Consider the following 11,711-nt stretch of genomic DNA (forward strand, 5'->3'; position numbering starts at 1 on the left):
CTTCCCCAAGTTGACCTTAGCCTCAGTGCTACCTCACAACGCATAAAAAATATAGCAATGTTCTACACTTGCCTAACCTCACCCCTACAAAATATTAGCCTGTCATCAGCATAATGAAGATGCGAGAAACAAAGACCATTATTGGCAATCTCAAAACCAGAGAAATAACCAATGTCTACAACTTTTTTAATCATAGGACTAAAGCATTCAACATATAATGTAAATGGAAAAGGTGATAAGGGATTACCTTGCCTTAACCCCCTCAATGCTTTGAAGAAGCCAATACGGCTGCCCTTGTATAGCAAGGAGATGTGGGTAGAAAATAAGCAATCATAAATCCAATTGTGTCATCGATCCCTAAAACCCATTCTACACATTACCTCCATGAATACATTCCATTCCACTCTATCATAAGCCTTTTCCATGTCAAGTTTTAGAATAATCCCAGGAATCTAGCTTGAGCATAGTGGATGCACTCTTGCACCACCAAAGCACTATCCATAATAAGTATATCCTGTATAAAAGCTGATTGCAGCCTAGAGATGATATGAGGTGGCACCACCTTCAACCTCTCAGTCAAAATATTTGCCAATATTTTATATAGACTCGTTAGTAAGCTAATTGGTCTAATATCCGATAATTTTGCAATACTGCTCTTCTTAAGAATGAAAGTAATATACGCCGAATTCACACCCTTTAACAATTCAACACAGATGAAAAGATCCCTTACCATCTCCAAAAACTCCCCTTTGACCAAGTTATAATATTTTTGAAAGAAAATAAGAGGGAACCCATCAGGTCCAAGAGCTTTGTCCCCTGGCAAAGCAAAGACAGCTTTTTAAGTCACTTCATTGTCACTTCCCTTTCCAACTTAGCTAAAGTAGAAGTAGAAATGGAAGAAAAAGGAACACGATCAAGCTTTAGTGTGAATCTTACTTCTAAGGAGAAAGCTGTTGGATGATATTTTTCATCAACATGAGGTCCCCCGCTCAATAAAGGCCTAGCAAGTAGTGGAAATTCCAATAGCCTTAGAACACCCTCAGAACTAGCCAAGATCTTCATGAGGTCTTTCAAGAGTCTTCTGCCTAGTTTTGTCGCATTCCAACATGTCTAAGGCAGTGCAGACTGAGAAATAGTTTTGGCAGAATCGACCTCAAGCACCCTGAAACGGACCCCTATAACTAGAGCTACATTTTTCAGTATCTCAAATTGTTGTGGGACTACCACCATTAGATCCGTCATAGTTGAAAACCTCCAAAGGTCAAGTTTCAGCTCAAACGGACATTCCAAGAAGAAGTTATAGACGAAAGAGTGAATCAGGAGAAGCCGCATGCTATTCCCATGCGGCCACTCAGTAACACTACACCATTGAAAGGACAGTCACGACCAATGACTTTCGACACTAATATCTCACTCGTCCTAAGTCGGATAGCACTCAAATTTGGCGATCAAGTTCATTTAGTCAAGACGCGTGATTCGATAAGTGGCACGCCACGTGACGATACCCAAGCGCGAAGAAAAGCTAGAGAGAAATTACTGAACCGTGAAGAAAGTGCAAGAAATTCAGTAGCGTCATACCTCACTCAAGTGGCCAAATCCTGCCGCTTGCGAGCCCGATCGACACGAGACTAATTCCATTGTGGGCGTAAGGTCTCAGGCCATCTCTGACCAGAACCCCGTACATTATTAACGATCGAATTCTGCACACGAAGCCGACAAACAGACCGCAAATCTCGTCGTCGAAATCCTTGATTCCGGCCAAAATTTCAAACTTGCAAAATATTCGTTCGGCCACAAAATTGAGCTGCGTTTGGTGCCTCATGATTATAGTGGCATGGTCAGTGTGATTCAGCGAAGAAAACGCAACAAAACATCATGGAACGAACTCACTATTGATCCAAAGTTTCAAGATCTACTCAAATTTCAAGTCACATGATGGTGCACCAAAAACACGATCCATGGCTCGAAATTGGTATCCAATCGATCGTCATGCCGAGCCCTACAAGAAAACAACCATCTTATGATCAACCAGGATTTAGAATGACCTCGGATCAGCCATGCAAGATCACGCAAGTCCTAGGGCAACACAAGGACTGTTTTGAAGTTCCACAACTTGTTAAGAAGGGCAAATTTATCATTTTACACCCTATTTTCTAATTTCTTTTAATTCAATTTAATCTTAATTTTCAGTAATTAGGGTTACTTTTGATCATCCACCCATGTTTAGGGCACACTTCTATATATACGTACCATCATTGTACGTAAAAAAAAAAAAGACAGAGGCATACACACACAAAAGAGAGTTTCACGTAATACAAGTTTCTCTTTCTTATCATTGCTATGTCACGCTGAAAGAGGGAGTGAGGTGAGAGAAACTTTTGACCAGTACCCTTGGGTTGGAGGTAAACTTTTTCTCTTTTCTATTTCTTTTCTTCTTCTCTCTCTCTCTTCTCCCCTCTCTTTCCTTCTTCTTCGTCTGAGTTCCTCGCAGGGGTCATGCACGGCAGTGGCAGTGCCGTGCATGCCTCTCCCTTAGTCTCACATGGCACGCATGGCAATGGCAGCGCCATGCATGAGTCTCTTTCCCCTTCTACTCGTATGTTTCTTCCTTCAAGTGAGGTCTGTAGACGGCACTACCCATTGCCGTCCATAGATGTGGCTTTGACATCTCGGTGAAGAACCCAGACGGCAAGGTTTGTTGCCACCTGCAGGGGTCTCTCCTTGTCGCGCGTCTAGTATAGACGACGATATCTATTGCCGTCTGCTAGGGGCTTTGACAACACCTATCGTCGTCTGCGAGCCTCCTCCGTGTGCCCGGTGCTCGTCGTCGTTCTCCCTGTGTCCCACATGTATTGTCGTGCGACCTAGGAGAAACTATCGTCGTGTGCCTCGTCAGGAGCTAGCACCATCCATAAGGGATGCACCGTCTCCTTGCATTGTCCACCGCGATGCCTATTGACGTCCGGATTTCCCAATCTCTTTGTCGTCTCATTCTTTCCTCTTCACCTCTTTCTCCTCTCACTTGACTGAAGGTGGACCTAGCCTATCACCGACGTGCCGACCTCAATTTTGAGTTGTATTGACGTTATGCTGGTCCTGAGAACCATGCCCGTCTTGCTACCACTCCGAGTCCGTAATTTCTGGTTGTCCTGCTAGTCTCACCCCCACGTCAAGCTCTCTTCTCCTTTCTATCTTTCACCGAACACCTTACACTTCATCGCCTTCTCATGTGAACGTGCATTGCCCTAAGACAAGGGTGGGTCCCTTCGACCCACTTGTCTTACAAATTAACCATAGAAGTGTTGTACAAAAACACAAGAGGATTACAGGTCAAGGGAGGTGATTTCGAACCAGCTCAAGCAGCTGGGGGGCTTTCTTCATGATCTAAGAGGGTGCTCATGAGAGCCAGCTCGAGTAAGTCCCTAACCCACCTAAAATTCCTCTCTCATTGGTTGGTATACCTTCCCTTGCCCTTGAGCAAGGTTTTGAGAGAGTGATCTCAAATCTCGAGTTCACCAGAAACCCGAGACACGTGCCTCCAGATCACGTAGATCTAGAGAGCGAGATCGAGGCACCTAACCAGCTTGACGACTCCACTGGGGACTTACTACCCTTTAGTCAGTTCGCTCTTATTTGACTAATTTCCTTTTTACTTTCCGTACCTATTTCTATGGCACTTGGGTTGTTCAACCCATTCATCTGGGTCGGGAACTTCCTTATCCCTGCAGTCGTGGTTGTCCCAGGGAAGCGAGTCACTCAAGCCTCCTTCCCTACTCACTTTTTGAGTCAGGACTCACGATCTAGCTCTCAGGTTCTCACCTGGATCAGTGCGACAGGGGACTTAAAGGTCCATGCCTCCCCGCTTTCTTGCCCTGGTGGACTCTCCACCAAGGCCCCTTGCATGGGTAGCATTCCTGCTACCGCACAGCCTGCTACTGGCAAATCTACTGCCAGTCATACTGCTACAGTATGTCGAAAGGCTGCTCTGTCCATCCCTACGAAAGGCAAGCAAATTGTCGTCGCACCTGAGGTTCGCCGCAAGGCAACCCATTGTGCTCCTTCACTACTCCGAGCCTCTCTACACCTGGAGGGTGGATACACAGAGGCAGAGGTCTTCACCCCTTGCACACTCTCAAAGGATCTTGGCCTATCCACTCGAGCCACACCTCGGGGCAACCCTCATGTTGCCTTGAGCTAGCATCTAGGGTCAGGCCTTCTTGGGCCGAACGCTACATGTGTCATGCATTCGCTTTCCACAGCTCGAGGCAGCGTTAGCTCTATGCCACCTCGAGCACAAGAGGGTTGATCGTTCCGTCTTCCCTCCCGGCACACATAGCTTCACCTTGTGAGAGACAAGCTCCCACCTCGTCCCTCACAAACACAAGCTCGTGAGTCTCGGCCTCCTCAAGTAAAACCCATTGACCGAGCCCAGGCTGACCCCTAAGTCACTCGGACGGCTAACCTTAAAGGTGCACACGCACCATCTTTGCAGGTCCCTCTCGGATTCAGACTCAAGCGGAGTCACAAACCAGCTTCTTCCTCTGCCGCTTCCCCGATGCCAGGCAAGCACCTCGAGCCCTGATACTCAAAGGTCTTCCCTAAGAGTACTATCTTGAGTCAGCCCCAGGTCAACCGAACACCCGGGCCTCACAAAGGAATTCGAGGCAACAGCTTGATGTCAGACAAAGGCCTCCAGCCTTCAAGACAAGACCCAAGCTGCCCTCCATCCTTAAGCCCCACTCCCTACTCCAGCTCATAGACATGGCCCTTGCTTATTTGAAGAAAACGGGGCAGTCCAGGTCTCAGACTTGGTTCTGGAATGAGGTCCACAGCCGCCTCAAGATTAAGCAGAAAAGAGGCCTGCAGATCTTGACCAGGGAAACCTCCAAGGTAGTCGAGGTCACCACCCTTAACGACCTCCTGCCTTGTAATCTCTTCTTCCCTCTTCAAACTCCGAAGCCTGAGCAAGTCTATGAATACTGTTCGGTGATCACCACCCCGAAGTCACGGTCCCAATACTGTCAAGAACCGGTCCTCACAAGATCGGCATACAAAGCCCGAGTCCAATCGGGGCAAGCTAAGCCCCTCCAGACTGGCTTGCCACGTACGACTCGCTAGCTTCGATAGTCCACTACATCACCTGACTCTGACCTCCCAGAAGAAACAATCAGTGTCATGGTGATCAATGACCCGAACGACGCTCAGGAGGAGTGGATGAACAAGTTCGAGGAAATGATGCAAGCCATCCTCAGAAAGATGGAGCGCCTAGAGGCCTCCAGGTCCCCTTCTTCGTCTTATTCCCCGACCGGTGAGGACACAACTCTAAGCATACTCCCCCTATGGTCTCCTAAGACAGCTCCTCTTCTCACGGGGTCTCCCAAACAGACATAGATGCTATGGTGGCCCATAGCCTCAAGAACAAGGTGTCGAGCATGCAAGAGATGCCACTCTACAAAAAGTCGTATCCTTCATACATTGACCAGGTGTCGTTTCCCTCAAACTACCAAAAGTGAAAACTCCCCCTTTTCAATGGTACCACGTCTCCTCACCAGCATACGGCCAGGAGATGGAAACTGATGGACATCTCCTCCTCTGCCAGTTCATCGAGACTCTTGAAGGACCAGCCTTGCAGTGGTATGCTCAGCTGGCACCAAACTCGGTGCACACTTGGTAAGAAATGGAGCAGTTGTTCTACCAATGCTTCTACGAAGAACGTGGAAACCGTTGAGCTCTTCACCTTGATGCAAGACCCTGGTGAGCCGATTGATAAGTTCATCACCCGATGCACAGAGTTGGTGACCTTTCAAGCTACTCCCATGACAGCGAAGGAAGTTGTCCAGACCTGCAAACGAAACATGCTTCCCGATATCGCTCTACATGTCGAGGCATCCAATCCACCCTCCATGTTAGAGCTCATCTCTAAGGCAGTTTGTATCAAGGGATTGTTCAAGCACCACAACAGCCCTCGTCAACAATCCTCCAGCTCAAACTCTTGCTCTAGCAGTCGGGGCAATCAAAAGGTAGTGATCAGCGTGACCGTCACCGTGACTGACACCAAAGGGGCGGCTCCCCAAACTCTCGACCTCTCTAAAGCACAGACGCCTCAGACCGGGGGCAAACAGCAGTCCTACAATGCTGTCCCATCTCCTTAAAACAGTTAGCAAAACGACTACTGGACCCAGCACCAGAATAAGGTTTACCCCTATGACACGGAGTGGACCCCTGCACTGCTCCAACTGCTGTTAGAACAGAACATGGTCAAGCTGCCAGAGGTCACTACTATAGAGTCGTCAGATGAGGAGTCGAATGAGAAGTACTGAGCCTATCATAGGAGAGTAGCCCACCCCACTCATGACTGCTACAAGCGCAACGACACTACCGAGGCCCTTATCAACAAGGGTCAAATAAGGCTCGAAGAGTTGAAAACGGCATTCGGGGCAGCTGAGGAATTTCACATAGTCATGATCCAAGAAGATAACAGGGTACCCGCTATCCTTCGTGCATTTTTCTCTATAATGCTCTAAGAAGGAATCACCAACCCAAAGCCGACAAGGCAGCCCAAGTTCTTGCCTTTAGGGACTGAGAACCTCTGGTGTGCATACCACCAGATATGAGGTCATGACACCAGTAAGTGCACGGACTTCCATAAACTCTTGGCAAAAACGATGCAGCAGTGTCATGAGGTTCAGGGCGACCTGGCAAGACACCTTCAGGTCCCTCTTCCGCCTGTGCAAGAAGACCCCCTGACGCAAGCCCAGCAAAATACTGAGCAAGACCCTCTGAGGGCCCTATTTGAGGCAATGCTCCAGTAGGGTCTTGTCACCCCCAAGTCAGCCAAATAGCCTAAGCATCTTTCCTGGGGTATAGAAAAACTCGGGTGCCCCTATCACCAAGTGTGGGGTTAAGAAATCAAGGAGTGCACTGGGTTCGAGGCCATAGTCACAGAGAAAGTCCAGTAATGCCACATCGTCTGTGCGGTTCTCTCAGGACACGTCCAAGCCCTCGCTCCTGTTCAAGAGAAAGCCCCGCTATAAGCCCCTCATGAGCATGCACTAGACCTTTCGACCTCTCAGCCCTGGGAAGTCTACCATGGGCGAAGTAGGCTCAAATCCTTAAAACGTGAGGCAGTCTACCAAGCTAGGGCCACTCACCAGCCTAATAAGGCAGTCCAAACACCCCCTCAAGGAACCCGAAGGAGACGGAGAGCACCTAGGTCAGCCCTCCGAATGAATCATCTTCCTCAGCCACTAGTTGAGGAAGAATTACTTAGGCTCCTTCCTCCGCTGCCGGCCTTGCGGGACTTCATCCCAGGCGCAGCTCACCTCATCTTATCGTCCAATTAGGCAGACGAACCTGAGTTATCAATATCTCAGGAGTCGATCAAAATGGGTGACGACATTAAAAGCACCCTACAACGATCAAAGCTGGGGCATGACCTTAAATACCCCCTGCAAATGTCTAATTCCAGCAACGACGTAAAAAGCTGTCCGGAATGTTCTAACTCTTCTTCTCCTTCCCCCTCCTCTATTCCTTCTGTAGGTACAACTCGACGATGCCCTGATTCGACACTCTAAATATAGAGTTCGGAGGCACCAGTCGCACCATGTCGCAGCAAGAGCGCCTCAAAGAAATGCTAGCTCAAGTGGAAGGATTCTCGATAGCCACTGACGCCCTGGCAACACAGGCCAAAACTGAACCACCTTCGAGCTCTTGCTCTCACGAGGCCTGTCACATGATCCAACTACATGAGGCATCGTCAAGCTCGGGGCAAGTATCAAGTGAGCCCAATCATGAGGTCATGGACTCCCTGCTTGAAGCTGACCCTTCCATCTCCTGGACTAGCCAGAGACCAGTCCTCTCCCCTGTTGTGCCCCTCCTAGAGGCCAAGATGTCAGGATCATGGGTGGCCACATTCGAGATCAAAGAAAACCCTTGTGAGTCCCTTGACGAGGAACTCCAGGCAGCTCCCGAAGAGTGGGAAGAGGGCGGGCAGGCTACAGCTGATGAGCTTGAAGAGATCAACCTAGGGGATGGGGCCGACCCAAGGCCAACCTTCATCTCAGCAAAGATGTCCCCGGAAGAGAAAGAAAGCTATATCTCCCTCCTTCGAGCAAATCGGGACGTCTTCACCTGGCATTACCATGAGATGCCCAGTCTAGACCCCCAGATTGTTGTCCATCACCTCGGTATTGATTCAACCATCAAACCCAGGAAGGAGAAATCAAGAAGGTTTAAGCCCGACCTCGAGATGCAGATCGATGATGAGGTGAACAAGCTCAGGCAAGCTGGATTCATACGGGAAGTCAAATACCGAAGATGGCTAGCGAATGTCGTCTCAGTTAAGAAGAAGAATGGCCAAATCAAGGTCTACATCGACTTTCGTAACTTGAACACTACTTGTCTCAAGGACGATTTCCCCTTGCCATTCACTGAGATGTTGGTTGACTCCACGACCCATTGCCAAATCTTCTCCTTTATGGACTGTCATCCTCAGGATGGTGCTAGAGGATAAGGAGGCCACAACGTTCTTGACTCCAAAAGGTGTCTTTTGCTGCAATGTGATTCCTTTTGAGATAAAGAATGCTAATGCCACGTACTAGCAAGCCATGACAACCATCTTCAAGGACATGATTCACAAGGAGGCCGAGTGCTATGTGGATGACTTAGTAGTAAAGTCTGAAACAAAAGCCACTCACATGCAAGACCTTAAAAAGGTGTTTGAGCAGTTGCGGCGTCACCAGCTCAAGATGAACCCCTTGAAATGCGCCTTCGATGTGCGCTCATGAAAATTTTGAGGGTTTATCGTGAGATACCGTGGGCTGGAGATCAAGCCAGTGAAAATCAAGGCAATTGAGGACAAGCCACCGCCTACAACCTCCATGAACTGCGGTCTCTCCAAGGACAACTCGCCTACATTCGGAGGTTCATTTCGATCCTTTCAGGGCGATGCATACCCTTTTCACACCTCTTGAAGAAGGATACTCCCTTCATATGGGATGAAGCGTGCCAAGCTGCGCTCGAGGACATCAAGCAGTACTTGTTGAATCCACCAGTACTCTCTACGCTAGTGTTAGGAAGGCCTCTCATCTTATACGTGACTGCCCTCGAAGAGTTACTCGAGGCACTCTTGGCGCAAAACAATGATGGAGGGAAAGAGACAGCGCTCCATTATCTCAACCGCAGAATGCAAGGGGCCGAGAAGAATTACCCATCCATCGAAAAAATGTGCCTAGCCTTGATCTTTGTGGTATAGAAGCTCCGCCATTACTTGCCCAGCCACGAAGTCAAGTTAATCTCCAAGGAAAACCTGGTCAAGTTCCTTATGACCTGGCCATGTTTGTCAGGACGTTTGGCTAAGTGGGCACTATTGCTGATAGAGTTTCACATCATGTATGTACCACAGAAGGCAGTTAAAGGTCAAGCCCTAGCATACTTCCTTGTGGCTCACTCAGTCCCTTCAGAATCTCCCCTGTCAAGCGATCTCCCAGATGAAGAAGTTTTCTATGCGGTGCTACCTCTATCGTGGGAGATGTACTTTGACGGAGCATTCCAGTCTGATAGAGGGGGCGCCAAAGTTGTGTTCCTAACTCCCGATGGAGGAATAATTCCTCTATCCTTCTCACTTGTGGAGGTGTTTTCTCATAATGAAGCAGAGTATCAAGCCCTCATAATCAGACTAGAGATCACCCAGGAGCTAGACTTAGAGCAGCTAAATATCTTTCGCGACCCTGAGCTGGTCATTCGGCAGCTAAAGGGGATTCAATACATAAGGAAGGATACTCTCAAGCCTTATCATGACACAACCAAAACTTACATGGTCCAATTCAAAGACTTCTCCCTGAGTCATATCCCTAGAAGGCTAAACTTGTAAGCTGATGCGCTCCCAAAGCTCGACGCCACCATCCAATTGTCTTCAACGAGGCCCACTCCAGTCTGGGTAACCAAATGGAGACACATCGACTTGAGAACTGAAGTTGACATAGACGATGAGAGGGATGTCTTCCTTGAGTGTCTGCCTTACCCATTCGGGGCACTTCTCGCAGCTAGGGATGTCATCAAGATAGAGCAGGAAATTTCCCATGGAAAAGAATCCAAGGCCAGGGAGCAAGAGCCCAAATTCTTCAACGCGTGTGTAGAGGTTGAACAAGTAGAAGATTGGAGGGAGCCTATCATGGACTTCGTAAAACATGAGAGGTTGCCTTCATATCGGGCGGAGTGCAACGGCGTACGATGGATGTCCACCAAGTACACCCTTCTCAATGGGGATTTCCTCTTTCATCGGTCATTTGACGGAATCCTCCTTAGATGTGTTGATGCACAAGAGGCAAGAAAAGTACTCAAAGAAGTACACTCGGGCATCTGCGGGCTACATCAGTCCTGCCCCAAGCTCTACGAGCGCATACACAGACTCGGCTATTATTGGCCTTTCATGGTAGCTGATGCCCAAAACTATGTCAAAAGATGACAAGTGTGCCAAATTCACTCAAGTCTCATTCATCAGGCCCCAGAGCCTCTCCATCCCACAGTGACATCATGACCCTTGTCCCAGTGGGGCATAGACATTGTAGGACCCATCGACCCTCCTTCTGCTTTGATCATGCCTTCATCCTGGTGACAATAGACTACTTTTCCAAATGGGCTGAGGCCGTCCCTCTCAAACAGGTTCTAGGGACCGCTGTGGCTAATTTTGTGCGGCACCACATCATCTACTGATTCAGGGTCCCGGACCGAATAATTTCTGATAATAGCCCTCAGTTCAGGAGCCAGCATGAGGTTCGCTTAGTCAACCAGTTCGATTTTGAGTGGAAGTACTTGACTATGTAATACCCTCGAGCCAACGAGTTAGCTGAGGCGTTCAACAAGACTTTGTAAGGGACGCTACGGAGTCGGTGTCAAAGTCAAAGAAGAATTGACATGAGAAGTTTCCTGAGGCTCGATGGGTCTATCGCACTACCACTCGCAATGCTACGAATTCCACCCCTTATTCCTTGGATTATGGGGGTGAGGCGGTCCTACCCCTCGAAATTCAAATACCTTCATTCCGTGTTGTTATACATCAAGGACTAATTGAGGACTAGAGGGTCAGGCTTCGCTACTAAGAGCTAGATGCCCTTGATGAAAAGAGACTAGAGGCCCAACAAAACCTCGAGCTCAATCAAGGAAGAGTGAAGAGAGTCTTTGACAAGTTTGTCAAGGTTCGTTCATTCGCCCGTGGGGACCTAGACCTAGAAGACATGAGACTGATCGTCATGCACGGGTGTTGCAAAGGAAAGTTCGAGCTTAAGTGGGAGGGTCCATTCGTAATCAAGAAGATTACACTAAGTGGGGCCTATGTACTGACGAACTCTGATGGAGAAGAGGCGATGCCCCCTATCAACAGGCAATATTTAAAGAAGTATTATCCCTAACATGGCAAAAAAGTGCGGTGTGTGCAATAAAAAGATAGAAATGAAAGATGGGAAACATCAAGCCAACTCAAAGGAAATTCATTTCTTTTATTGCATTAGAAAAAGTTGCAAGTTACAACCGAAGGCCCATTGTCAGGAAAGATACAAAGCTCTTGCATCTGAGGATAAGAGGACGGTTACAAACCAAAGCCAGCGGCGTTCCTCTTGCATCTGAGGATAAGAGGACGGTTACAAACCAAAGCCAGCGGCGTTCCTCTTGCATCTGAGGATAAGAGGACGGTTACAAACCAAAGCCGGCGGCGT

Source organism: Amborella trichopoda, chromosome 2 (genome assembly GCF_054954075.1).
Source record: "Amborella trichopoda isolate Santa Cruz 75 chromosome 2, AtrichopodaSantaCruz75HAP2 v2.0, whole genome shotgun sequence".
Classification (NCBI taxonomy): domain Eukaryota; kingdom Viridiplantae; phylum Streptophyta; class Magnoliopsida; order Amborellales; family Amborellaceae; genus Amborella; species Amborella trichopoda.